We start from the raw sequence: 27,577 nt of genomic DNA, 5'->3' as shown, positions 1-27,577 counted from the left end.
AGACAATTAATGTCCTGGCCTCTGCTGCGCTCCACGGCAATGAATTCCACAGGCCCACCACTCTCTGCCTGAAGAAATATCGCCTCATTTCCGTTCTAAATTGACCCCCCCTCTAATTCTCAGGCTGTGCCCATAGGTCCTGATGGAAACACATTCCCAGCATCCACCCTTTCTAAGCCATGCATTATCGAGTAAATTTGTATTAGATCTCCCCTCAACCTTCGAAACTCTAATCAATACAATCCCAGGATCCTCAGCTGTTCATTGTATGTTAAGCCTCCCATTCCAGGGATCATCTGTGTGAATCTCCGCTGGACATGCTCCAGTGCCAGTATGTCCTTCCTGAGGTGTGGAGCCCAAAATTGGATACAGTATTTCAAATGGGGCCTAACCAGAGCTTTATAAAGTCTCAGAAGGACATCGCTGCTTTTACATTCCAACCCTCTTGAGATAAATGGCAACATTACATTTGTTTTCTTAACCACGGCCTCAACCTGCAAGTCAACCTTTAGAGATTCCTGGACTATCATTCCCAGATACCTTTGTACTTTGGCTTTATGAATTTTCTCACTGTTTAAAAAATAGTCCATGCCTGTATTCCTTTTTCCAAAGTGCAAGTCCGAGCATTTGCTCAGGTTGAATTTCATCAGCCATTTCCTGGACCACTCTCCTAAACTGTCTAAATCTTTCTGCAGCCTCCCACCTCCTCAGAACGACCTGCTTGTCTGCTGAACTTTGCATCATCGGTGAACTTCGCCAGAATGTCCCCCAGTCCCTTCATCCAGATCATTAATATATAAAGTGAACAGCTGTGACCCCAACACTGAACCCTAGCCTCTACTATTTCCTCAGCCACCTCCCTCAGAGCTCTAGGATATAGACCAGGAGCTGGGAGATTTATCAACTTTTAAACCTTTTAGCTTTTCTAGCACTTCCTCTTTTGTAATGGCTACCACATTCAAATCTGCCCCCTGACTCTCCTTAATTGTTAGGATAATGCTCATGTCTTCCACTGTGAAGATTGACACAAAGTATTTACCAAGTTCTTCAGCCATTTCCTTATCTCCCTTCACGAACCTTTCTGCATCAATTTGGAACGGCCCAATTTCTACTTTTGCCTTTCATTTGTTTCTTATGGATTGAAAGAAACTTTAACAATCATTTCTAATATTACTGGCTAGCTTACCTTCATATTTGATCCTCTCCTTCCTATTTCTACGTCTTTGTTATCCTCTGTTTGTTTTTGTCGTCTTCCCAATCTTCTGATTTCCCAGTGCTCTTGGCCACTTTGTAGACTCTCTCTTTCCCTATGATACATTTCCTGACTTCCTTTGTCAGCCCTGGCTGTTTAATTCCCGCCCCCTGACGGATAATGTTTCTGCCAAGAGAAGACTGAGGGAGTTTGGGATCCAGTACTCTCTGAGGTATCCGGCGGTGCTCCGATAACCTTACATGGATCCGTACATCTCTTTGATACATCGGAGAAGGCAAGAGACTTTGTGGACAAATTAACCGAATCTGAACAATTTACTATCTACAAATAGTGTTGTTTGGTTATGTCTTTGTTGTTTTTTTAAAAAACCGAGGAAGTCCAGTTGGAGCTTTCTTTTCCTTGTTTTCCCGATTGGTAATAATCCGGTTTAAACTGTGTTTGGTGGCGGTTGAGATGTGTACTTTCAATTTCTAAGTGAAGTTATACCAGAGGATGGGTGGGGTATTTACCCCATCGATCTTAAATGTTTTTTTTCTTTATTCATATTGCTATTCTATGGTATATTTACTTTCTATTCTTCTTGTGTTTGTGGTACGGCTCTAGCTAGAAGGAGAGAAAATGGTTGGGATTGCTAGATGCCCACTTATGGGCTGTTTGGGGTGGGTAGTTACCCCCTTTGGGCAGGAGGTGAGTTCCCCTATTCAGCACCATTGGCACTTTATATGGTGGTTTGTATTGCTTTTAATCTTTGATAGTTTTGTAGGTTTGTTAAATGTCGTGGTTTCAGTTTATGTAGTTTTTATATTTGATGGATCATATGACACTAAGGCTCAGTGATTTCTGGTTCGAGTTCCTCCTCTCTGGAATTTATATGTTACTGCAGAAGGTTATGGCTAATGACTTGATTCAATGGTCATCGTGGAATATGAAGGGAAGTCACTCACCAATTAAGAGGAAGAAGGTACTTTTGAGTCTAAGAAAGGAGAACGTGGATATTCCTTTGTTACAGGAGACGCACTTGGATGACAGGGAGCATTTGAAACTACAGCAGAATGGCCTTGATCAGGTTTACTTCACATCATTTAATCCCAGAAGGAGGGGAGTGGCTGTATTGGTGAGGAGGAATCTTACATTTAAGTTACTAGAGTGTGTTAAAGACACACACACAGGAGGTTTGTAACTCTTATCGCATTGATAAATGGGGAAGAATATGGTGTTATAAATGTTTCTTGCCCTCAAGCTCATCCCCTCAACATTTTGCTAGATGCGTTTTCAAATTGATCAGTCTAGAGTCCTGGCATATCACTAAAGGGGGAGATTTTAACTGTCTCATGGATCCCACAGTGCAGAGGTTGCCAAAAGGCCCCCCGACACCCTCTGTACAAACTAAACAATTAGTGGATCTGTGTGTGGAGTAAGGATTGGTGGACATCTGGAGGTGTCTCCACTCTACAGGCAGGGATTTTACGGGTTTTTTTTTTCCAATCCACACAGATGTCACACCAGGATTGATATTTTTCCAATCCCCGTGGCAACCCTGGACTTGGTGGCACCTTGTACGATCGGTAATATTACCATCTCTGATCACATTCCAGTGTACCTGTTGGTTAAGATTAAGGACGTTACATTGGGTCCAAGGCACTGGCAAATGGATCCCTTTATCCTCAAGGATAATACATTTGTGGAGCAGTTCTCTCGGACGTTTTGGGTGTTCCTAGACATTAACTCACGCTCGGTTAGTAGCCAATCCTTCCTTTCAGAAATTGCCAAAGCCTATGCCAGTGGGTCAGTTATTTCCTACTCTGCCAGTAGGATGCGGCAGAAGGGTGAGCAGCAACGTCTCCTCGAAGCACGGTTGAAGGCAGCTGAGAAGGCCTACTTTGACAGGCCCTCGTTGTTCAAGTTACAGAGGATTACGGCGCTGCGTTCTGCATTGAATTCCGTGCTCACGCAGACAGCAAAGAACGAGCTTACTTTTGCAAAGCAAAGGTTATATGATCATGGTGACAGGTCTGGTAAATACTTAGCATATCTTGCTAGGAAAAGGAGCGCCCCTCAAGCCATTATGTGTTACTGTGAGACTGTGTTACCTTCTATTATTAAAGAGGACCAGACGGGCTTCATAAAGGGCCGCAGATCCTCCAATAATGTTAGGAGGCTGCTTAATGTAATTCAAGTGTGTCAACAACAGTCAATATAGGGATTGGTGATTTCTCTAGATACAGAGAAGGCCCTTGACCGAGTTGAGAGGCCGTACCTTTTGTATACTCTGGAGCGGTTTGTTTTGGGCGAAGTTTTTATAAGATGGGTAAAGGTTCTCCACAATGACCCTCTCACTGCAATCATCACCAACAGGGTGTGATCAATCAATTTTAACATTTTTTGGGTCAGCCGGCAGGTCTGTTCCCTTTCGCCACTGCTTTTTACAGTGAGGATTGAATCATTGGTGGAGGCCATTGATAGGGATCCCAATATATCAGCTCCAGACGTGGGGTCAAATTTACATAAGTGTTTATTATACGTGGACGATGTCCTAATTTCTTTCGTCAAATCCAGCAGTTTCAGTACCTCGTCTGTTAGCATGCATCTGTGTGTTTGGCACCTTTTTGTGGGACAAGATTAATCTTGCAAAATCAGAGGCTATGCCTATGGGTGGTCTTATGAAAGTGTTAAGTCTTGAGGGTGAATATCGATTCCCATTTAAATGGGCACAGGGGGGTGTTGTGTATTTGAGCATGTTCATTACTCCAGTTCTGGATCGGCTGTTCAAAGCCAATTTTGTTTAATTGTTTGACAAAATCAAACAAGACCTTCAAAGATGGAGGCCCTTCTGGTCTCGTGGTTGGGTTGGATAGCGCTTATTAAGATTCTCCCTCGTTTACTATCCCCTATTTGGATGCTCCCCCTGATTTTCGAGAAGCAAACATTCAGGAGACTGAACGGCTGGTTCAGCCCCTTTATTTGACATCGTCAGTGGCCCCTCATTAAATGAGCTAAACTGCGATTGTCTCACAGACTGGGGGGAGTGGATCTCCCAGACATTAAAAGCTACCAACAAAGCTCACTTTTATCCTACATGAGTGAGTGGGCTTGTGGGGACCCTCTTTCAATATGGTTAGATATTGAAACCTCCCAGGCTAAGGTGACCCCTTACTCACTTGCTGTGTTTGGACAAAATGAGGACAGTTAGGGAATATTGCCATAACCCAATAGTTATCGATACTGTTAAAGCATGGAGGGCAATTCGGCAGAGGGAAGGCAATATTGGCAAGACATCTTCTCTTACACCAGGTATGCCGGGTTTTCAACCGGGGATGATAGATTCAGGATCCAAACATTGGGCAGCTAGGCGTGTGTCTTGCGTGGGTGATTTGTTTGAGGGAGACACAATGATGTCCTTCGATCAGTTAGCACAGAAACACAAGCTACCGAACAGGGACCTCTTTCGTTTATTTCAAGTTAGAGATTTTATTCAAAAAAAGACGACACTTTTGACTGATCCCTCCAAGTCCGACATAGAGAGAGGGGTGATTTAGCCCCATATCCTGCAGACCCCACAAAGTTCTGTATTTTTCTGACACAACATCCCACCAAACCCAACACAGACCTGGGGATGTTTCCAGGGGAGATGAGAAATCGAATTGACATCAGACAAAGAAGATCAGCTGTGAAGACAAGGCTTAAAAGTTAGCCATCCCAGATGGGACTTGAACCCACACTTCCAGGCTGAAGCGGCCAGTGCCTTATCCATTAGACCACTGGGGCCACAGTGGATTGTTAAAATGGCAGCCTGTAAATACTGCACCCTGAACCTCTCATATTGTGTTCTTCTCTAAGTTTTATACTCACACTGATTGGTTGTTCCCCCTTCCATCTCACGCTAAATCATTGGCTGCTTGATAAAATTGATCTTACCTCCCATTTCTCCCCAAACGGACAGATGAGAAATCTACCAAACTCCAACTTTGCACAACTCCAGTCTGAGGAAAATGGAGCAGACAGGAAAATAGCAAAGGGCTCAGTGTTATTTTGTGCAGCACTTTCAAGATATTTGCAGTTAGTGGGGAAGGAGGAAGTGGAGATGTTGCAAACAGCTGCATTGAGGACAAATCAACAGGATCTTAGCAGGCATTCAGCCCATTGGGGCTGTGCTGTCTCTTTCAGACAATTCACCCCAAGATTTCCCAAACCCTGGAATTACCTTGTGTAAGTTTCTACTGAAGAACATTTTCCATAATCTCGAAGCAGGCAAGTGATTTTTAACGGAGTAGTTGAAAAATCCAGTCAATTTGGATTGAGATGGAGTTGATATGGGATGAAAATCAGCCACCACAAAGACCAGGCTTAAAAAGTCAACACCCCAAAAGGGATTTGAACCTCCAATCCACTACATCAGAATCTACAGTCTTACCCATTAAGCCACAAAAACTCAGTGACAATACTCTACTGGGAATAGTTGATCTTAAATGAGTGCTACAGCCGAGCATATTCCAAGATCTGTCACGACACACTGAGGGATACACTAAAGTTTCGGGCAGCTGCTGCCAAGGTGTAACAGGGAAACAACACAGTCTAAGGTCTATCACAAATTATCACATCATCCTTTCAGTTCTCAGACCGTCTTGGTGCCTGACAATGAACAGAGATCGGTTCCTGCCCAAGTACAAAATGCCTTTTTTGTCACGACACAGAACTTTGCGAAATGTCAAAATTCCAGTGTTTTGTTGGTTCTTTTCTCACTGCATAGACTGTACACAACTGATTTAGAACCTGTGTATGCGTTACTATTTGATCTTTTATGAATAAAGTATATTTTTTAAATAATAAAAATCTGGAGAGAGAGAAAATCTGCACGAAATTGCGAGACCCCCCGCTTTGTGGAAGAGAGCCAGCCCTATATCGGGACAGGAAGGAGATTCCAATGGCCCAACATGGATTGTTCCAGTTAATACCCTCGCCTCCTTGACCACAAAGTGAAGTGGGAGATGGCACGGGGCAGGGTGACACTAGGCACACGGACACACAAGATGGCCTCTGAGCCATAAGTTGGCCACTTGGCGCACAAGATGGTCGCCGGACCACAATATGGAGAGAGACAGCAGAGCAAACACAGACACTGCCTGTTGCCACCAGAATGCCAGCACAATGCACTCACAACCAAATTGATAAGTTTAAGGCAGATGGGAGAGACAATACACATGAATAACATACACTGCCTGCCGAAGGGTCTGGGTCAGACAACACCTTTGGTAGAAATGCTAACTGTTAGATACAGCCTCAATACAGAGTGATAATAGACAGGGCTGCAGTAATCGTCCTTCTCAGGAAGAGCGATTAGCGCCCATTACTACAGCAACTGACTTCCGCGCAGACGCTGAAACTGACAACAACTGCACTGAAATTAACAAAGGCCACGCTGGAACTGACAATAACTGCACTGAAACGATCAAGGATTCTGCAATGTTTACAATAAACAAGCCATGTTACAGAGACAATAACCTGATCACTGACCTATTATATCACAAAATGTATCACAGTATCTTGACCATGTGCTCCGGGTTGAGAGAAGAATCACAGCTGACCACTGTGCTGTTGATGCTGCTCTCTCCCCGGAGCTCCGGGATTTCCTTGGAAAATAAACTCTGTTGGTGAACCCCGACTCTGACTCAGAGCCTGGTGATTTCCAGCAGTTGCCTTCCCACAAATGTTTGTCCAATCTGTGTTCTCCAACGATGGCCTAACTACCTCACATCTCCATCATAGCCTCCTTGCAATTGTATTCAATACCTTGACTAAGAAAGGTAAGGGCCCAAATGCATAGCCACAGCCCCATCAGTTGCAACCTTGAACACCCAGATTTCAATCATTTCCATTGACATATTGGACATCATCATAAATACCAAACATGCAGGTCATCTGGGGTTCAGCTGGTAATGTTGACAGAATATAGCTTAGACTGATACCAACACAACCAAAACAGAAGCTGCTTTGTCCATAGATTGGTAGCTCTATCTGTTGGAGCCCCAGTGACCTCATGGGTAAGGCACTAACTTCCTAAACCAGAGATTGTGGGCTCAAGTCTGATTTGGGGTATTGATTTTGTTGAAATCTTCACTGTGCAGCTGATCTCAATCCTGTGTGGTCACGTGACCATGGCAACAAAATCAGGCATTCTCAATTCATCCTCATCTGGAGAAATTTGACCTGACAGAAAATTGGTCAAACTAAATTAAACAGCAGCTATCAGCTCCAGAGAACAGTGCAACAAAGATCAAAGAGTTACAAAGATTCAAGAAGAACCAGTTCCAACCAGACTGAGGGTTGTATATTGGAGAAGTGTCAGCCTGAGTCAATCCACTTTATAGCTCCTGGCATGACAACAGTGAAGGGTATTGGTGTGACCCCAGTGGATGATGTGAACCCAGCTCATGACCGTATTGGCCAAAGCCACAGAAGATTCTGGAAGATGAGGGACAGGAGAGGGGGAAAACACACCTGAACGCCAAACCTTAGCAAAGCCTTGACTGGGTCCTGCAGTGGAGCTCTGACCATCTGCTCCAAACTTGTTCAGAGAAGCCCTAGAGTAGGGTGGGAGGAGGCCATTCAGCCCATCACATCCACACTGACCCTCTGAAGAGCATCCCATCCAGGCCCAACCCCTATCCTCTCACCCTGCATTCCCCAAAGCCAATCCACCGAACCTGCACATCTTTGGGCTGTGGGAGGAAACCAAAGCACCTGGAGGACCCCATGGAGAGAATGTACAAACTCGACACAAACAGACACCCAAGGGAGGAATCAAGGCCAGGTCCCTGATCACTGTGCGGCAGCAGTGCTACCCACTGAACCACCATGCCATCCCCAGGAGAATCTCAGTAGGTTTTCAGCCATTGTGACTGTGCTTTCTCTTTCAGAGAATTCACCTCATTCCTGCAAATCTTGTGTAAGAAATCATTGGGCACCACTTCCCATCAACTGAATGCAGACATGGAGATTTTCCCAAAGTAGAGGAGAAATCAAGTTGACAAAGGGCAAGTGACTGACACCCAAGATGGGACTCGAACCCACAATCCCTGGCTTAGAAGGCCAGTGCCATATCCATTAGGCCACTGGGGCCACACAGCAGACAGAAAATCACAGCCTTTATGTACTGCACCCAACCTCTCATACTGTGTGTTTCTGAGTGTTATACTCTCACTGATTGTTTTTTACCCCTACCATCTCATGCAAAATTGTTGGCTGCTTGATAAATCAATCTTGCTTCCCATTTGTCCCCAAACGGACAGATGAGAAATTAACCAAACTCCAATGTTGCACAATTCAAGTCTGAGGAATATGGAGCAGACAAGAAAACAGCAAAGGGCTCAATGTTATTTTGTGCAGCACCTTGAAGATATTTGCAGTTAGTGTGGAAGGAGTAAGTGGAGATGTTGCAAACAGCTGCATTGAGGACAAATCAACAGAATCATAGCAGGCATTCAGCCCATTGTGGCTGTGCTGTCTCTTTCAGACAATTTATCCCAAGATCTCCCAAATCCTGGAATTACCTTGTGCAAGTTTCGAATAATCATCATTAAAAATCAGACAACACCAGGTTGGAGACCAACAGGTTTATCTCAAAGAACTAGCTTTCGGAGCGCTGCTGCTTCGTCAGGTGATTGTGGAGTAATAGATTGTAAGACACAGATTTTATGGCAAATGTTTACAGTGTGATGTCACTGAAATTATATATTGAAAAAAATCTGGATTGTGTGTGAAGTCTCTCATCTTTTAGAATGACCAAGTTGGTTTCAGTTCTTTCATGTGTAAATCACAAAACGTTTTTCATTGCCAAGTGAAATGGCAAGCTCACCAAAATAAGTTAAATGCTGAGAATACTGGAAATCTGAAACAGAGAAAATGCTGGAGAAATCATGACTCAAAAACATGATTGAGTTTTCTGAAAAAGTCACAAAGAGGATTGATGAGGGCAGAGCGGTGGATGTGATCGATATGGACTTCAGTAAGGCGTTCGACAAGGTTCCCCATGGGAGGCTGATCAGCAAGGTTAGATCTCATGGAATACAGGGAGAACTAGCTATTTGGATACAGAACTGGCTCAAAGGTAGGAGACAGAGGATGGTGGTGGAGGGTTGTTTTTCAGACTGGAGCCCTGTGACCAATGGAGTGCCACAAGAATCAGTGCTGGGTCCACTACTTTCCATCGTTTATATATATGTTAGTATCATTATGAGGTATCATTAGTAAGTTTGCAGATGACACCAAAATTGGAGGTGTAGTGGACAGCAAAGAAGGTTCCCTCAGATTACAACGGGATCTTGATTCGAAGGGCCGATGAGCTGAGGAGTGATGGGTGGAGTTTAATTTAGATCAATGTGAGGTGCTGCATTTTGGGAAAGCAAATCTTAGCTGGGCTTATAGACTTAACGGGAATGTCCCAGGGAGTGTTGGTGAACAAAGAGACCTGAGAGTGCAGGTTCATAGCTCCTTGAAAGTAGAGTCGCAGATCGATAGGATAGTGAAGAAGGCGTTTGGTATGCTTTCCTTTATTCCAAATCAGTTGTGTACAGTCTATGCAGAGAGATAAGAACCAACAAAACATTGGAATGTTGACATTTCTCAAAGCTTCTGTATCGTTGTGAACAAAAAGGCATTTTCTGCTTGAGCAGGAACCGAGGATCCTGCAGGCTGGGCCGGGGGCCTGGCCCCGGACACTGCTCCTCCCTTCTTCAACATCCCTGGACGATGAAAACGCTGGTAAGTTGATTTTTCACAATGTCCTGGGATTCCACCACCTTTTCAGAGTCCCAGGATATCGCGATGGTCCGGATTGGGTGGGATAGAAATTCTTCCCCCTTGGACTGTGGTGCGAAGCTCTGCAACATGATCGTCCGAGAACACCGCCATCTTGGATCCACAGAGTGCAGTGAGAGGATCAAACTCAGAAAAACACACAATGAGAGGTCAGGGTGCAGTATTTAAAGGCTGCTATATTTGCTTTAACCATGCTGCCTCAGTGGCCTAATGGATAAGGTGTTACTCTTCTCAACCAAAGATTATGGGTTCAAGTCCCATCTGGGGCGTTGGATTCTTCCCTTGTTGGTATTCAGTTGATGGGATGTGGAGTCCCATGTGACCTTACACAAGTCTTTTGGGGAACTGCAGGATTAAGGCTGAATTCCCTGAGAGAGACAGGACAGTCACAATGGCTGAAAACCTGCTGAGATTCTCCTGGGGATGGCATGGTGGCTCAGTGGGTAGCACTGCTGCCTCACAGTGTCAGGGACCTGGCTTTGATTCCTCCCTTGGGTGTCTGTTTGTGTCGAGTTTGCACATTCTCTCCATGGGGTACTCCGGGTGCTTTGGTTTCCTCCTACAGTCCAAAGATGTGCAGGTTTGGTGGATTGGCTTTGGGGAATGCAGGGTGAGAGGATAGGGGTTAGGCCTGGCTGGGATGCTCTTCAGAGGGTCAGTGTGGATGTGATGGTCTGAATGGCCTCCTCCCACCCCACTCTAGGGCTTCTCTGAACAAGTTTGGAGCAGATGGTCAAAGGCCCAGTCAAGGCTTCGTGAAGGGACTGCCATCCAGGTGTGTGTCCCTATGCTCCTTTTCCCTGATCTTCCCGAATGTTCAAATCAACATCATCACATTAAAGATATTTTGTTTCTTGTCTTAATGAGAAGGGATTTGCCTTCAAGAGCACAAAGGTTTTGGATATTGTCTCTTGAGGTTTGCTGATGAAACTGTTGATGTGCAGGGCCAACTGCAGATAATGGCAGAGACACTCTCCAGTGGTGACTGTCAGCGTTACCAGTCGTGAAGACTTCATCCAAGAAACTGACGAGGATCTTGACCGCAGTCTCACCACGGCCTGCAAATCACAATCGGATTAACCAGACTCAAGAACTAAAGAGAAACCAAGAACATCTCACCAATATTACCATGAAGGTGGGTCACAGCAAAGGATCAACAGCGAGACCGCAAAAACACATTTCATATCTCTCTGTGCTGGAACTTTCTGCTGTCTTTCTCCATTGAAATAATATCCAGCTGCTTTATTCTTCCTACCAAAGTGTATGACCTCACACATTCCCACATTGTCTTTCATTTGCTGTGTTTTTGGCCACTCCCTTAACCCACCCATCTCCCTCTGTAAACTCTGTGAGTCAGCCTCAGCAGTTGCCTTCCCACAAATGTTTGTCCAATCTGTGGATGTGGCATTCCAAGTTCTCCAACGATGGCCTAACTACCTCACATCTCCATCATCGCCTCCTTGCAATTGTATTCAATACCTTGACTAAGAAAGGTAAGGACCCAAATGCATAGCCACAGCCCCATCAGTTCCAACCTTGAACACCCAGATTTCAATCATTTCCATTGACATATTTGACCTTTATCATAAATACCAAACATGCAGGTAATCTGGGGTTCAGCTGGTAATGTTGACAGAATATACCTTAGACTGACACCAACATAACCAAACCAGAAGTTGCTTTGTCCATAGATTGGTAGCTCTATCTGTTGGAGCCCCAGTGACCTCATGGGTAAGGCACTAACTTCCTAAACCAGAGAATGTGAGCTCAAGTCTTATTGGGGTTTTGATTTTGTTGAAATCTTCACTGTGCAGCTGATCTCAATCCTGCGTGGTCACGTGACCATGGCAACAAAATCAGGCATTCTCAATTGATCCTCAGCTGAAGAAATTTGACCTGACAGAAAATTGGCCAAACTAAATTAAACAGCAGCTATCAGCTCCAGAGAACAGTGCAACAAAGATCAAAGAGTTACAAAGATTCAAGAAGAACCAGTTCCAACCAGACTGAGGGTTGTATATTGGAGAAGTGTCAGCCTGAGTCGATCCACTTTATAGCTCCTCGCATGACAACAGTGAAGGGTATTGGTGTGACCCCATTGGATGATGTGAACCCAGCTCATGATCATACTGGCTAAAGCCACAGAAGATTCTGGAAGATCAGGGAAAAGTAGGGTAGGAACACACACCTGGATGCCAGTCCCTTCGCGAAGCCTTGACTGGGCCTTGCAGTGGAGCTCTGACCATCTGCTCCAAACTTGTTCGGAGAAGCCCTAGAGTGGGGTGGGAGGAGGCCATTCAGTCCATCATGTCCCCACTGACCCTCTGAAGAGCATCCCATCCAGGCCCAACCCCTATCCTCTCACCCTGCATTCCCCAAAGCCAATCCACCGAACCTGCACATCTTTGGACTGTGGGAGGAAACCAAAGCACCCGGAGTACCCCATGGAGAGAATGTGCAAACTCGACACAAACAGACACCCAAGGGAGGAATCAAAGCCAGGTCCCTGACAGTGTGAGGCAGTCCTGCTAGCCACTGAGACACCATGTCATCCCCAGGAGAATCTCAGCAGGTTTTAAGTTTTGTTTTCCAAGAACACACTGACTGTGGCTCAGCCAGCACAGAGTCAGTGCCCTGGACTGAGGGGATTCGAAATCTCCTGGTTATATATGTTTTTCTCTTTACCCCCGCACTGCTGCCTAACTGTGGTAGTGCTTATATTTTCCCCAGCACCCATGTTGTGTGTGTGCAGGTGTGAGACACAGTGAAAGACAACAGATGTACAAATTTTTATTCAATTCCCACCACCAGGAAGAAAGGAAACACCCGAGTGACCAGTGACAAGCATCAAAGGGCAATGCTGTGTGACCAAACAGTGAGGGGGAGGGCACTCTCTGAACAGCTCAAGGATGTTGGTAGTCACTGCGTGCTCCTTCTCCAGGGACACCCGGGCTCGAACGTAACCATGGAAGAGGGTCAGGCAATCGGCCCTAACAACCAGTTTGGCCAGGCCCAGGAGCAGACCCACGAGGAGATCCTCTGACCAACCCTCCCCCCTCGGCACTGGGTGCCCAATGATGGGGAGTGTGGGGCTGAAGTCCAACCAGAAACGGAGGAGAAGGTTTCCCAGAAAGCTAAAAAGGGAGTGCAAGCGCCCTGTTCCATGGACTCCACAGCACCACAGAACAAGCATTTGGGCTGGGAGTCCGTGAACCACCACAATCTGCGGACTGCCGCGTGCAATACCCTCCACCCCAGATCCCCGTGAGAAAGGGGGAGGACTCCCATGTAGAGAGCCCTTCACTGGGGATGGTCCCCACCGCCCGGTGGTAAATGGGCATGCCAGGGTGTGTCCGGGAGGTGGATGAGGGTGTGCAGCAGCAGTCTGTACAGGGCCCTCTGTGATACACCCCTGAAAGGGACAAAACTAAAACTCCGGCGACAACTCAGGTTGTGGGGCACAGTCTCCCGCAGGAATTACAGGACCCTGGGGCCAATGTGAAATTCCGTCCGGGCAGGAGTGAGTGCAGACGGGATCCCACCGCACACCTGAGCATCCTCCAACTGGGGCACTAGGTGGGGTCTGAGCACCGTCGTTTTAAGGTGTCGGATGGTGGTGGCCACGTACCGGACGTCTACCGCTGCCCTGCTCGCTATATCCTGCGGCAGCGTCCAGCCCAGGCCCCCACCATCCAGCACGTCCCCGACCCTGGTCACCCTCGCAGTCACGGCCCTCCCCTCCGACAGTCACTCGAACCCACGAGTACGGAGGTGTGGATTCCTGAGCAACGTCTCCCTGACGACAGCCGTTACTCCTGCCGGAGGGTAGGCGTGACGCGATTCGACCATGTTCCAGACCGTGAGCAGGTCCTGGTAAAAGACAGGCAGTGTCCTGAGAGTGACCTCCAAACCATCACGGTCGCTGAACAGGAGCTGAGTCTCGTAGTTGAGGTTACGCACCTGGTGGAAAAAATACGTCACCAGGGCACCCCGCCGAGGGGGAGGCTCAATGTAAAGGTATCGCTGCAAGGTCTGAAGGTGGAACGTCGCTACCTGGGTGTGAACGCACACCAGCGACTGACCGCCCTCCTCAATATGGAGACTCAGGACCTGCGCAGTGACCCAGTGCATCTTTTTGTCCCAGAAGAAGTGAACCAACATTCTCTGGATGTCAGTGACAAAACCAGGAGGAGGGACCAAAGTGACCAGCCGGTACCACAGCATGGCAGGCACCAGCTGGTTTATGACCAACACTCGACTCCTGTGAGACAGCACTCAGAGCAGTCCTGTCCAGAGGCCTGGGCGAGGTGAGACTTTGGCCTCCAGCTCCTGCCAGTTCCCCGGCCAGGATTCCTCAGCCGGGCTGAGGTAGACCCCCAGATCGAGGAGATGGTGGTACTCCAGCTGAACCCCCGTAACTCCTCCGGCAGAGACTCCACCCGTCACGGACTGACCAGTCGTCTGGAATATTGGGCCCAGTTGATCCTGGTGGAAGAGACCGATGAGTACAAGGCCTGGCACTCACACATCCTCTCCAGGTCAGCAGGGTCGGTGAAAGGGAGGAGCACGTGGTCAGCGTAGGCCGAGATGACCACCCCCTGTGCCCGCACTGCGCAGAACCAGCCCCGACAACCTCCTCCACAAGAGGCACAGGAAAGGCTCCACGCACAGGGAATTCAGCTGGCTGGACAGGGGGCAGCCTTGGTGTACACCTCTTCCAAAGTGAAGGGGCAGTGTCATGGAGCCATTAACTTTAAAACTAATTGTACCTGCCTCCACTTGGTCCACATCCACACAAGCATTTCCTGTCATGTACCTGTCCAAATGTCTTTCTCATAGATTCTATACAGTGTGGAAACAGGCCATTTGGCCCACCCAGACTCACTCCCCAACGTGTCCTCCGGCCAAATGTACCTAACCTTCACATCCCTGAACAGTCTGGGCAATTTTGCATGGCTAATTTACTTGTGGGAGGAAACTGGAGCACCTGGAGGAAACCCACACAGACACGGGGAGAAAGGGCAAAATCCACACAAACTGTCACCAGAGGCTGAAATTGAACCTCGGTCCCTGGTGCTATGAGAGAGCAGTGCTAACCACAGAGCCAACTTGGAAACTCTTCCGGAGTAGTCACCCAAGGGAGGAATCAAAGCCAGGTCCCTGATGCTGTGAGGCAGCAGTGCTACCCACTGAGCCACCATGTCATCCCCAGGAGAATCTCAGCAGGTTTTCAGCCATTGTGACTGTGCTGTCTCTTTCAGACGATTCACCCCCCCATCCTGCAGATCCCCAAAAATCTTGAGCAAGAACATGTTGGGCACCACTTCCCATCCGCTGAAAGCAGACAAGGGGGATTTCTCCAAAGTCAATTAGAAATAACGTTGACAGTGAACAAGCCGTAAATAATCAGATACTCCAGATGGGACACGAACCCAAAAACCCCAGGTTTAGGTGACCAGTGCCTTATCCATTAGGCCGTTGGGGATACACCCTTCAAGGTCAAATGGCAACCTTTAAATACTGAACCCTGCCCTGTCATATTGTTTTTTTCTGAGTTTTCTACTCTTACTGATTGTTTTTTACCCCTTCCATTTCATGCTAAATTGTTCACTGCTTGATAAATTGATTTCGCCTCCCATTTGGCCCCAGACGGACATTTGAGAAATCACAGCCGGTCAGACAGCGTCCGAGGAGCAGGAGAGTCGACATTTCGAGCATAGGCCTGAAGAGCTTATACTCGAAACATTGACTCCCCTGTTCCTCGGATGCCACCTGACCAGCTGTACTTTTCCAGCACCACACAGTTTGACTCTGATCTCTCACATCTGCAGTGCTCACTTTCTCCCAGTCGAGAAATCAACTCAACTCCAACTTTGCAGACCCAGAGTTTGAGGCAAATGGAGCAGACAGGAGAAGGAAAAGGGCTGAATGTTATTGTGTGCAGCACTTTCAAGATATTTGCAGTTAGTGGGGAAGGAGGAAGTGGAGATGTTGCAAAAAGCTGCATTGAGGACAAATCAACAGAATCTTAGCGGGCATTCAGCCCATGGTGGCTGTGCTGTCTCTTTCAGACAATTCACCTCAAGATCTCCCAAATCCTGGAATTACCTTGTGCAAGTCTCTATGTCACATCATTTGCCATAATCTCAACGGAGGCACAGTGATTTTTAACAGAGTACTGTCGATGAAATGTTCAGTCAGCATGGATTGAGATGAAGTTGACATGGAATGAAAATCAGCAACAAAGCCCAGGCTAAAAACCCAAGCCCCCCGAGATGGGACTTGAACCCACAATTACCAGCGGAGGGAATCCAGGGCCTTATCCATTCGGCCCCTAGGGCTCCCACAGCACACTCTCTCTGGAAAGTGTTGACCTCAAACGAGTGCTCCAGCTGAACATGTTCCAAGATCGAGGATGACATGTTGAGGGACACACTAAAGTATGGAGCAGCTGCTGTCAAGGTGTAACAGTGAAAGAACACTGTCTAAGGCCTTTCTGACCAGTTATGACATCGTCCCTTCATTTCTCAGACCCTCTTGGTGCCTCAGAATGAAGAGAAATCGTTTCCTGCCTCAGTAGAAAGATCTGCCCGAACTTGCGAGACCCCCTTTTGTGGAAGAGAGCCAGCCCTATATCAGGACAGGAAGGAGATTCCAATGGCTCAACATGGATTGTTCCAGTTAATATCCTTTCTCAGATGGATAGAGCTATAGAGCGAGTAAAAATTGTGGGAATTTGGGAAATTCTGACAATCTGTTTTAATATTTTGTTAATAAAATCAAGTTGAACAGCAAACCAAATTTTGTCCCCCTTTGTCTTCTTCACCAACAAGAATACTGAAGGATAGTTGAGTTTAATTACATTATGTTGCTAATGTTCATCTGGTTGATCAGTGGAAATTAAAAGCCATGTCACACAACAGGCAGAGTCAATCTTTAGCTGAGTAGAAGTTCAGCAGAGAGAAACAGACTTACTTTGTGATATCAGAGGGAATTCCTGTCCCATTGATCTATTAACTGCAGGGAACTTTCAGATACGTGGTATCTTTAGAGCAATGAAATATCCTCCCAAGATATAAGCTTTCACTCTCAACTGAAGATGTTATAACTTCAATGGCTAAGAGTATTAACCAAGAAATCAATGCCAAGCCAGTTGAAGTATGACACTTGGCACATCATCATCGCTGTAATTGCAGAATGCAGCATAACCTATTCCATCTTCTAACCTACTGACAGCCTACTTTTCAGAAGTCTCCTTACACGACTCTGAAAACAAATTAAAAGAAACCAATTAAAACATATAAGCACAAATTAAAATGTCCCAGTCATTTAAAAAGGCTCTGTCACAAAAGTCAAAATCTCCCAAGAAAGCTTACACTTACAGAGTCACAGAGTTGGACAGATCCTTCGCTCCAACCCGTCCATGCCAACCAGATATCCGAAAGTTATCTCGTCCCACAAACCAGCATTTGGTCCATATCCCTCTGAAGCCTTCTTATTCATGTCTCCATCCAGCTGCCTTTTAAATGTTACAGAGTCTTAGAGTTATACAGCACGGAAACAGACCCTTTGGTCCAACCCGTCTGTGCTGACCAGATATCCTGAATTAATCTAGTCCGACTTGCCAGCAGTTGGCCCATATCCCTCTAAACCCACCCTGTTCATATACCCCCATCCAGATGCCTTTTAAATGTTTTGGAGGACCCGGGGTTAGACTGGGGTGGACAAAGTTAAAAATCACACAACACCAGGTTATAGCCCAGCGGGTTTATTTGGAAGCACTAGCTTTCGAAGCGATGCTCCTTCACTGGGTGGTTGTCTTCACCTGATGAAGAAGCAGCGCTCTGAAAGCCAGTGCTTCCAAATAAACCTGTGGGATTATAACCTGGTGTTGTGTGACTTTTAACTTCTAAATGTTGTTATTGTACCAGCCTCCACCACTTCCTCTTGCAGCATGTTCCATATAAGCACCACCCTCTGTATGAAATGGTTGCCCCTTAGGTTCCTTTTAAATTATTATTCTTCTCACCGTAAACCTGTGCCCTCTGTTTTTGTACTCCCCCAACCTGGGGAAAAGACTGAAGCTATTCACCCTATCCATGTCCCTCATGATTTTATAAACCTCTATAAGGTCACCCTTCAGCCTCCGACACTCCAGAGAAAATAGCCTCAGTCGATTCATCCTCTCGCGATAGCACAAACCCTGTAACCCTTGCAACACCCTTGTAAATCTTTTCTGAATGCTTGCAAGTTTTACAACATCTTGCTATAGCAGGGAAACCAGAATTGAACGCAGTATTCCAAAAGGTGGCCTAACCAATATCTTGTACAGCCACAACCCAACATCCCAATTCCTATACTCAATGCACTGACTCATAAAGGCAAGTGGATCAAATGCCTTCTTCACTGTGCTATCTACCTGCAACTCCTTCTCTTCCTAATCTGTGTGTATGTGAGTTACAATAATCGTTTTGCATTCTGATATGAATAGATTCACTCTTTTGTTAATTCAACATATCCAGGTTTAATTGGATACTTTTAAACACCAATTCAATTGGATTGGGAGGAAGACATCCACAAGAAAGGGTCCCTTTTTAAATTAACCTGTTAGTGACCAACCAAGGATCCAGGTAAATGAAGAAAGGAAACCATTTCATCCCTGCTCACCTGGGAGCTGAACAATTTGGGGTATCTGTCTGGAACTGTAATAACGTGGGGAACAATTCTCACATCAGCCTCTCTTTGTAAGTGCTCCATGTATTTATGAAACAATGCCCTTCACCAGAACATCTCAGTGATATATTTAACATTCCATTCACATTAATCACTCCAAGGGCATGATCTACATGAAGAATATAAACAGTAAGTGGTGAAACTCTAAGGTTCGGAAGCATCTGCTGAAAAAAACAAAATGAATATTGCAAATTGATAATTGTGTTTCTCTCCACAGATGCTACCTGACCTGCATTTCAATATTTCCTGATTTTATTGCAGATTTCCAGCACTTGTGGTATTCAACTCGTGTATAATTTTTTTACGTAAGGAGAATGGAGACTTGAAAACATTGAATGGGACTTTTGCTCATTAACTTCTTGGGAATTGTCTGCTATTGAATGATTTGATTCAGACTTTAGATAAGGTGCAATCATGACAAAGTCTGTGGGATTGTACTTATTATATATCAAGGAACAGCTCATCAAATAAGGCAATCCTCTGAAACATATGAATTCTCACCTCAAGTTTGGGGAGAAAGGTATAAAGGATAAGTATTAGATGGGGTGAGATCTGATCAACTTCAGAAAAACTTTGATCTTAAAACTACAATTCTACAGTGAAAGTGAAATATTGTGAAGTGTATGGTTAATTGTCGATGATATTTGTTCCTCCTTATTTAATTTCTAAAAGTATCTGTAGAGTAATTTATAAACATATATTTACGAACCATTGTTATGCATAATTTTGGTAATTTTATAATTTGCCATGACTTTCTCTTCACCTTATTCAAGGAGAGTGTTTATTACAGTGAGTGATACCACACAGTATTTCAATTGCACTGAATTGGTTTTGAAAGATAACTCAATAAATACAGGTTGATGCTGTCGATGGTTCCTGTCGATATATTTCGTTGACCTGTTCAGACGTGTTATGATGTTAAGTCTGAGGCAGAAAGAGGAAGAAGGTATAAGTAAGGTTCAAGAAACTGAAGACAGACAGAGCCCTGGAGATAACAGGAATGAACTCAAACTAGGAAATAGAGAATTTGAAGGGACCATGCAATGTTTATGGGAAACAGGATTAAGGAACCTTCAAGGCATTTTACAGAGGGATAACAAGCAACAGGTCGCCAGGGAAAAAGTATGTCTTCTCAGAGCAAAGGAGGGAATTTACACTTGGAGCCGGAGGAAGTGGGTGAGGTTCTTAATGAATAAACTGCATTGGTATTTCCAAAGGATTCTGGGTAGTCCAAGATGGAGGACGGGAAAAAGTTGTGACTGTAAGAGCTGCCCCTTTTTTGAGGCATTTTAGGTGTTGGGGGTGATTTCCTCAAATTCCAGGAGCAGCAATTACTGTTTTATTATGCAACTTTGGAGAAAAAAACCTCAAAACAACGGCACTTTTAAAAGGAAGAAAGGCAGACAAAGAAAGCGTGTACTTGGTCAGGAGGGTGGGAGGGAAGAAACCTACACTGCTCACTGATATGGATAGGAAGGGTCGAGAGGGATATGGGCCCAGTGTGGGCGAATGGGACGAGATTAGATTAGGATATGTGGGCGGCATGGACGAGTTGGATCGAAGGGTCTGTTCCCATGCTGTACATCTCTATCACTCTCTGACATGGTGGATGGTGAGTCTTGTATATTGATATTCTAGAGCATGTCAATATTAAAAGGGAGGTGTTGGGTGTTTTGAAAAGCATTAAGGTAGACAAGTCCCCAAGACCTGATGGAATCTATCATAGAATCCTGAGAGAGGCAGGTGTGGAAATTGCTACGGATTTGTGCAAAATATTTGTATCCTTTACAGTCACAGGAGAATTCCCAGAGGACTGGAGAATACCCAATGTTGTTTCTTTCTTTCAGAATGGCAAAAAGAATAATCCAGGAAATTAAAGGCCAGATTGGCTTCCTGTTATTCATTGCTTGGACATCACTGTCTGTGCCTGGATGGTACCCTCTGGAAGTCACTCTGTAAAGATCTCCACCCCTCTACCTTGGGGTCTCAGGATCTCAAGGTGTTCCTCTCTTTGGCCAAGGTTTTGGTCCATGTGTAATGGTTTCCTGAATGTGGTTCCTGTGAAGTGCCTTGTGCCATGAAAAGGGATCCCTACATGCAGGCTGTAGTTGGGTTGAAGTGTTATGGAGAGCAGGCAGGAAAGTGGAGTGGAGGTCGAGATGAGATCAGCCATGATCGTGTGGAATGACAAAGCAGGCTCGAGGAGCTGAATTGCCGATTGTTTAAGATCTTCGGAACACAACCAAAGACAGAGCTATCAATTGCCGTGGGTGTCTAACATGGTATCTCACCTCAGATGCATCATGAAGAGGGTGTCCATGTTCAAAGCCAGGGGTTGTGAGTTCATATCCCATTTGGGCTGTTATGTTTTTAAACATGAACTCTGATCAGCACCCTGTGTCTGTTTGATCTCAATTCCAGTTAATAAGGGGAGATGGTGGTGCAGTGCTAGACCTGGAGTAGGAATCCAGAACACCAAGTTCATGGTGTGGGGGAGATGGACTGTAATCCCACCATACAAGGTGGTGAAATCTCAGCTCAGGAGGAGCTTTGTCTGATGGGAACCATATATTGCTATTGAGGTTTGTTAGGAAGCTAACTGGTTCCATATTCTCCTTTCAGGAAGAAAACCTGGTGAGACTACAGACCCACAGCAATGTGGGTGACTCACCCTCTGGGCAATAAACACTGGCCTAGTCAGAAACATATCGCATTCCTTCCCTGTAGCTCGGTCACAATCCTGGAACACCCTCCATTGATTCATTGTAGGTTTACCTCCAACAAATGGTCAAAAATCACACCACACCAGGTTTTAGTCCAACGGGTCTATTTGAAACCACGAGCTTTTGGAGCATTGCTCCTTCATCAGGTGTAATGAGAGAGGAGGCATCAGACACAGAATGTATAAGTAAAATATCAAAGGGTCATACAAGTGATGTGAATGTATTGAACAAATCCAAAATGGCCGACTCCCTCCTGTTAAATCTTCAATCAGTTCGAAAGGAGATACAAGCAGCACATGGATTGCAGTGGTTCAAAAAGATAGCTCCCCATCACCTTTCAGGGGAAACTAGGGAGAGGCAATAAATGTTGATCTAGCCAGCAATGTTCACGCCCAGGAAATGAATTAAAACAATCCCACAATGGAATAAACCGCCAGGGGAAAAGTCATAGTGTAATGACTTGAAAACATCAAGCCCCAACTTTGGATGGTTTCTATTGTTATGTTTTACATTATCATCCAAAATGCACCAGTCATTGACATAAAGGTTATGATTTGGAGGAGCCGGTGTTAGATTGGGGTGGACAACAGGTTTATGTGTGTGTATATGTGTGTGTGTGCAGGGGAGACCGAGTGAGTGTGTGCGTTTGTGTGTGCGTGTGAGGGGGCGATGGTGTGAGTGTCTGTGAGAGTGTGTGTATGTGTATGTGTTTGAGTGTAATGGGGTATACATCTGTGAGAAGGTGTGTTTGTGGGTGTGAGTGTGGGAGTGTGTATGTGTATTGTGTGACAGGATGTGTGTGTGGGTGTGTGTGTGTGTATGTGTGTGTGAGTGTGGGTGTGGGTGTGTGTGTGTGTGTGTCTATAGTGCCGTGGGGTCGGCTGTAGTGTGACATGAACCCAAGGTCCCAGTTGAGGCCATCCCCATGGGTACCAAACGTGGTTATCAGCCTCTGCTCAGCCACTTTTCGTTGTTGCCTGTCCCAAAGTCCACCTTGGAGGATGGTTACCTGAAGGATCGAGGTTGAAAGTCCCTGATCGTTGAAGTGATCTCCGACTGGGAGGGAACACCTCTGTTTGGTGATTGTTACGCGGTGCCCATTCATCTGTTGCCGTAGCCTCTGCTCGGTCTCGCCAATGTACCATGCATTGGGCATCCTTCCCTGCAGCGTATGAGATAGACAACATTGGCCGAGTCACATGAGTACCTGCCGCGTACATGGTGGGAGATGTCCCCATGTGTAATGGCGGTATCCATGGCGACACTCTGACACGTTTTACAGTGTCTGCTGTGACAGGGATGTTTGGTGTTGTCCTGAAGGCCGGGCAGTTTGCTGTGAACAATGGTCTGTTTAAGGTTTGGTGGCAGGTTAAAGGTGAGAAGTGGAGGGGTGGGGAAGGTCTTGGCGAGGTGCTCATCCTCATCGATAATGTGTTGCAGGCTGTGGAGAATGTGACGTAGTTTCTCAGCTCCTGGTAAGTACTGGACAATGAAGGGTACCCTGTTGGTTGCAGCTCGTGTCTGTCTCCTGAGGAGGTCATTGCAGTTTCCCGCTGGGGCATGTCAGAACTGGCGATTGATGAGTTAAGCATCGTATCACATTCTTATCAGGGCATCCTTGTGTACTTCCAAGTGCCCCTCACATTCCCCCTGACCTGAACAGATCCTGTGTAAGTGTACGGCTTGTACAGAGGGGACGTCTGTTTTAATATGTTGAGGATGGGTTTGTGGTTGAGTCAGGTGCTGTGGTGCCCATCCTTGATGGAGATGCATGTGTCCAAGAATGAGACAGATACTAAACAGGAGTCCATGGTGAGTTTGATGGTGGGATGAAACTAGTGAAAGTGGGCGGCACAGTGGTTAGCCCTGCTGCCTCACAGTGCCAGAGACCCGGGTTCAATTCCAGCCTCAGGCAACTGACTGTGTGGAGCTTGCACATTCTCCCCGTGTCGGCATGGGTTTCCTCTGGGTGCTCTGGTTTCCTCCCACAGTCCAAAGATGTGCAGGTCAGGTGAATTGGCCACGCTACATTGCCCGTAGTGTTGGGGTAGGGGTAGGTTGCGCTTCGGCGGGGCGGTGTGGACTTGCTGTCCCGAAGGGCCTGTTTCCACACTGTAAGTAATCTAAATGTTGGTGAACATAAATGTTGGGAGATTGCAGCATTGTAGCATTGTTCTGACATGAACACAACCAAGGTAGAGGGGATCAATTCTCCTGACATGGCCCCAGAAGCACGTGTTGTCCCAGTGACCTAACAGCTCCATCTCTGATCTTCTAAGCTACTGCCTGTGGTTTACATCCCTTCTGGGGATACTTTCAATTTAAACATTCTCTCCAATTAAAACCCTCTCACTGCATTATCTCCATTCAAATTAAGTTAATCTCTGACCTAATGTCTTTAAAACTCTGCATGGCTGCTTTGAGATCATGGAATTAAAACATTACCAAGTCAGTTTGATACATGTGGCAACAAACGTTTGATGAACTGGAGCGAAAGGGAGTGGAATTAATTTCTCAGCTCTCCCAAAGAGACAGCATTGACATGATGGGCTTCAGTATATACAGTCACATTCGAAGATTCATTGATCTGAAATTAAACAATCAAATGTCTGTTTCACCACAGTCACCTCATCTGTTGTTCGTTTCCTCACTGATGCAGGAATTAGCATTGACCCATTTGTTCTTGTCTTTCTGGGACCATTCCTTCAATGTTCGCTGTACAAACATTGAGCTTGCTTGACCCCTATACTGTCCTGTTGGTATTTAACAGGAAAACATGCAGGTGAAATAAAGGTATTCCACACTCAATAATTTATATTTACATTCAATGAGTTGGACCAAGATAACAGTGACCCTAAGGGTGGAAGATTCATTGAAAATATTTGATTTACAAGTAATGATAGGCACAGTGAAAAGTTTTGTCTTGTGAGCAATATAGGCAGCTCACAGAGTTCAGTAGCATAGATAAGGAAATAATAGGGAAACAGCAGCAGGAACAAAAACACAGGTACAGGCGAATATTGAGAGTCTGTGAGACCGTTCAGTATTCTAACAACAGTAGGGTAGAAACTGTTTCAAAACCGGTTGGTGTGTGTGTTCAGGCTTCTGTACCTTCTCCCCGATGGTAGAGGTTGTAGAAAAACATTGCCAGGGTGGGATGGATCTTTGAGAATGCTGGAGACCTTTCCTTGACAGTGGGCCTGGTAGATGGTTTCTATAGATGGGAGGTTGGCCTTTGTGATTGTCTGGGCCGAGTTCACCACTCTCTGTAACTGTCTCCGATCTTGAATGGTACAGTTGCCATACCAGGTAGTGAGACATCCAGACAGAATGCTGTCGATGGTGCACCTATAAACGTTGGAAAGGGTATTCTCTGTCAGTAATATCCGATGTTCTGGCGGGATCAGTGTTGAAGGGTTGGTTTGTTGATGAGAGTGTGATGAGAGCTGGCTTCCAAAAGCAAACTCTCCAACCGCACTCTTAGGAATCTCGTCCCCATCCAGAAACAGCAGCCACTTGATCACCACCTTCAACATTCAATCCTGCAGATCCTCGAAAATCTTGTGCAAGATATTGTTGGATACCACTGACCATCAACTGAATGCAGAGATGGGGATTTTTCCAAAATAGATTATAAATAAAGGATAAGCCGCAGAGACACCCCAGATGGGACTTGAATCCACAATCCCTGGCTTAGGAGGCCAGTGCCTTATCCATTAGGCCACTGGGGCCCCACATGTTGTTTGCCAATGGCAGTCGTTAAATACTGCACCCTGACCTCACATAGTGTGTATTTCTGTATGTTGTACTCTCACTAATTGGTTCTTAACCCTTCCATCTCATGCCAAATTGTTGGCTGCTTGATAAATTGATCCCACCTCCCATTTCTTCCCAAACAGACAGATGAGATATCAACCAAACTCCAACTTTGCACAACTCAAGTCTGAGGAAAATGGAGGAGACAGGAAAATAGCAAAGGGCTCAATGTTATTTTGTGCAGCACCTTGAAGATATTTGCAGTTACTGGGGAAGGTGAAAGTGGAGATGTTGCAAAAAGCTGCATTGAGGACAAATCAATACAATCTTAGCAGGCATTCAGCCCATTGTGGCTGTGCTGTCTCTTTCAGACAATTCTCCCCAGGATCTCCCAAATCCTGGAATTATCTTGTATAAGTTTCTACTAAACAGCATTTGCCATAATCTCAACACAGGCACAATGATTTTTAACAGAGTAGTTAAAAAATCCAGTCAATTTGGATTGAGATGAAGTTGACATGGGATGAAAATCAGCCACTGCTAAGACCAGGCTTAAAAATGAAATCCCTGAAATCCCAGATTTCAGAAACCAGTGCCATCGCCATTAGGCCACGAGGGCACTATATTGGCAGACCACTGGAAACAGTTGACCTCAAATGAGTGTGACAGCCAAGCACACTCCCAGATCTGTGACAACACACTGAGGGACACACTAAAGGTTCAGGCAGCTGCTGCCAAGGTGTAACAGGGAAACAACACAGTCTCAGGTCTTTCTGACAAATGATCACATCATTCTTTCAGTTCTCAGACCCTCTTGGTGCCTGACAATGAACAGAGATCGTTTTCTGTCCAAGTACAAAATGCCTTTCTTTCCACAACGATACAGAAGGTTTGAGAAATGTCAATATTTCAATGGTTTGTTGATTCTTTTCTCTCTGCATAGACTGTACACAACTGATATAGAACCTTTGTATGCATTTCCAAATGATGTTACAAACTGTTTCAATACTTTGTTAATAAAATCAAATTGAAACGCAAATCAAATTTAGTCTCCCTTTGTCCACATCACCAACAAGAATAATTGAGTAAAGTTGTGAGGAATTCATCAGAGCAATGAGACTCCAGGAATTCTTCCAAGATGTCAGCAATGATCCCAATGAGCCAACCAACGAACGGGAACAGTCATCAGAGAGATCCATCGTGGAGCGACCAAAGAAGGAGTCGATTTGTATCCCTGCGGAGGGCCGCTGTCCTGACCTTGAGATGTATGCTCAACCGTCAGGAGATGGGTGAATGCCAGATTTAAAAATCACACAACACCAGGTTAGAGTCAAACATGTGGAAGCACTAGGTTTCGGAGCACTGCTCCTTCATCAGGTGGTTGTGGAGAATAAGATTGCAAAACACAGAATTTATAGCAAATGTTTACAGTGTGATGCAACTGAAATTGTATCTTGAGAAAGACCTGGATTGTTTGTTAAGTCTCTCATCTTTTAGAATGGCCAGGTTGGTTTTCGTTCTTTCATATGTAAATTGCAAAACTTTTATCAAAAGTTACATTCTCAAGTGAACTTTAACAATTGGTGTCATGTCGGCCCAGATGATGTATTGAAGGTGTGAGCTCCCCTGTGTGAGGCTGTCTGTGCCCCAATGGTCAGACTGATTCTAATCTAATAAACAGATTTACAGCATCTTACATGAATTCATACAGTTTTTGAGCAAAGTGAAATGTAATTCTGGAAGTACAAGTTCATCACACAAACTTATATGTGTGTGTGTGTATATGTATGTATGTGTATGTGCGTGTATTTGTATGTGTTTGTGTGTCTATGTGTATATTTGTGTGTGTGTATGTGTGTGTATATGTATGTATGTGTGTATATGTTTGTGTGTATGTGTGTGTATATGTATGTATGTGTGTATATGTGTGTGTATGTAAGTTGTGTGTGGGTGTGGGTGTTTTTGTGTATGTTTGTATGTGTATGTGTGTGTATATGTGTGTGTATGTGTGTGTATGTGTATGTGTATGTTGTGTGTATATGTGTGTGTATGGGTGTGTGTATGTGTGTGTGCATGTGTGTGTTTGTTGTGCATGTGTATGTGTGAATGTGTAAGTGTGTGTGTATATGTGTGTGTGTATATGTGTGTATGTGCGTGTGTTAATGTGTATGTGTATGTGTGTGTGTGAATGTGTGTGTTTGTGTTTGCGTGCGTGTATATGTGTGTGTGTGTATGTGTGTGGGTGTGTGTATGTGTGTGTGTGTGTATGTGTTTGTGTGTGTGTGTGTGTGTGTATGTGTGTGCGTGTGTGTGTGTGTGTATGTGTGTGTGTGTGTGT

The 27,577-nt window shown here is 45.4% G+C and overlaps 2 non-coding genes across 2 annotated transcripts; both read right to left on the bottom strand.

The window, feature by feature from the left end:
• Nucleotides 1-8,256: 8,256 nt before the first annotated feature.
• trnar-ucu (transfer RNA arginine (anticodon UCU)) lies at nt 8,257-8,329 on the bottom strand. Its single transcript has one exon. It is a non-coding gene; the product is annotated as a tRNA-Arg (tRNA).
• A 16,812-nt stretch (nt 8,330-25,141) lies between these two features.
• On the bottom strand, nt 25,142-25,214 carry trnar-ccu (transfer RNA arginine (anticodon CCU)). The gene has a single exon. It is a non-coding gene; the product is annotated as a tRNA-Arg (tRNA).
• Nucleotides 25,215-27,577: the final 2,363 nt, after the last annotated feature.

The sequence above is a fragment of the Chiloscyllium punctatum genome, chromosome 18 (genome assembly GCF_047496795.1).
Source record: "Chiloscyllium punctatum isolate Juve2018m chromosome 18, sChiPun1.3, whole genome shotgun sequence".
Lineage (NCBI taxonomy): Eukaryota > Metazoa > Chordata > Chondrichthyes > Orectolobiformes > Hemiscylliidae > Chiloscyllium > Chiloscyllium punctatum.
Note: the sequence above shows the minus strand (reverse complement) of the source record. Positions and strands in the feature narration are given on the sequence as shown.